The following is a 2,500-nucleotide window of genomic DNA, read 5'->3' on the forward strand; positions in this document are numbered from 1 at the left end:
GCTGCTGCCGCTGCTGCCGCCGCCGCCGCCGCCGCCGCCGCCGCCGCTGCTCTGTACGGACGGGTAAGTGACGGATCCCGCGGCCGGGTTCGGTAAACACCGGTCGGGAATTCGACCCTTCCTTTGAGGTGGAGAGAAGAAAAACCCCAGACGTTTCTCTTCTTTTTCTTTTTCAAGCGTGCGAGTGTAGCATGGTTAAAAACGTCATAACCAACATATGTTGTATCGTTTACACAAAGTATCACGACGTGATTATTTTTATTGTCATTACCAACGCTTATAGTAGCCCCTCCCAGTTAGTAACCCCTCCCTGTTGTGACGCCATTTCCTGTTAGAGGCCCAAAACGTATGTACGTGTTCATTTTTGTCTGCCCCTGTAATTTATTTTATCCATTCCTAATGTGGGTCCCAATTCCTGCGTATGCTACAGTAGGAGCTGATCTAAAGTTTCCTGAAATCTGTCCTGTTTATACGCGACTGCTATGTTTTATGTGTTTTTGTAAAAAAAAAAAAAAAAAAACCTGTATTGCGAGCTACGCGCTCTTTCCCGCTTTGGACATGTAGAAAGAGGCTACAGTAGGAGCTGATCTGAAGCTTCCAGAAACCTGCTCTGTTTATATGCGACAGAATACAGATCCCATGAAGGAGACAAGTTGTCCTGTCTTTCCTACACAACGCAATGAAAAAGTAGACCGGTCACACGAGGACTTTGAGAAAATGTCTTCCGGGAAGCCCCGCGAGGTATACACGGAGCTGTTCCACCCCTCCCCATACAGATGTTGGAGGGGGAGGGGGGGGGGGGGGCGGCAAGCCTCGCGAGGGGAGCCGTGGAAGAGCAACTGGGATAGACGGTCCGGCTGAGCACCGCCGAGCACGCTGTCGAGCTGTGCAACGGAGAGGACGACTACGCGGTAGAGCCCCTCCCACTCCGCACTCTGCTCGCCACTAAGAACATTAAATAAAGGACATCGATCCGCCAGACCGGAGGAACCGACCGCCCGAACGCCGGCAAAGCCGGCCGGCGGACACCCTCCGAAGGCGTGTTAAGTTGGCCCATCGATCAGGACACAAACACGCAACAAATCCAGTCCGGGGTGTGGTGTAAGCAGCCCTACCAGAGAAATCACCTAACCCTAACCCTAAACGTACGGCAGACGCGTCCCCTGGCTCTCACATTGACAACTGAGAGGCTTCTGAAAACCTGGCCACGCCCATCAGTAAAAACCACTACAGCAAGTGACGACATATGTACCTTCAAAGTGCTGTACTACAGGGTGCTGTTCAAAAGGTATCTATCCCGTTTACTCTCTATGCTTCATATATCATCATATTATTGAAAAGTGCAAGCCTTTAGGGACAACAGCAACTCAAGTCGCCAACGCTCTGTTCACTCAATAACTGCAGAGATCCAAACTTCTCCTGGCATTAACATCGGCACAAAAACTGTGCGCCGGGAGCTTCGTGGAATATGGGTTTCTATGGATTCAGAATGAGATGTCAGAAAAGCTCCTGTAGGTGTAATGGTCAGTTATGTCAATACTTTTGGACATATATTGTGCGTGTGCGTGTGTCTGTGATACCTAACATAAACACACCTGTATTACTAGAATTGATCGTTCACGCCACAAAAGTGAGGGGCAAACATAGAAAAGCGTGCAACCCAGCCACTGAGGATGCACAAGCCAGTGCATTCTTAGTGCAGGTCCCAAGCCCGGACAAATGGGGAGGGTTACGTCAGGAAGGGCATCCGGCGTCAAATCTTTGCCAAATCAAATATGCGGATCATAAATAAGATTTCCATACCGGATCGGTCGAGGCTCGGGTTACCGACGACCGCCATCGGTACTGTTAACCAGCGGAGTGCCGGTGGAAACTAGGCTACTGTTGGGCGAAGGAAAAGGAGAGGGGGAAGGCATGTCCAGAGGCAGCTAGAGAGGAGGAAGGGTAGGCGTGTGGAGGTGAGAGTCAGTCGGAACTTTGAATGTTGGCACTATGGCTAGTAAAGGGAGAGAGCTGGCTGACGTGATGGAAAGAAGAAAGGTGACAAGAGACAAGGTGGAAGGGGAGTAAGGCCAGGAGTATCGCAGGTGGGTTCAAACTCTTCTACCATGGTGCGAATGGGAGGAGAAATGGGGTAGGGGTCATTCTGAAGGAAGAGTATGTCAAGAGCGTGCTGGAGGTGAACACAGTGTCAGACAGAGTGAGGATTATGAAGCTGGAAATCGAAGGTGTATTGCTGACGGTTATCAGCGCATATGCCCCGCAAGTCGGGTGTAAGATGGACGAAAAAGAAGAATTCTGGAGTTGAGTTGGACGACGTGGTGGAAAGGGTACCCAAGGAGGAGGGAGTGGTGATTGGAGCGGACTTCGATGGACACGTTGCTGAAGGGAACAGAGGTGGTGAGGAGTTGATGGTAAGGTATGGAATCGAGGAGAGAAATGTGGAAGGACAGATGGTGTTCGATTTTGCGAAAAGGATGGAAATGGCTGAGGTGAATAC

This window comes from Lampris incognitus, unplaced genomic scaffold (assembly GCF_029633865.1).
Source record: "Lampris incognitus isolate fLamInc1 unplaced genomic scaffold, fLamInc1.hap2 scaffold_198, whole genome shotgun sequence".
Taxonomy (NCBI): Eukaryota; Metazoa; Chordata; class Actinopteri; order Lampriformes; family Lampridae; genus Lampris; species Lampris incognitus.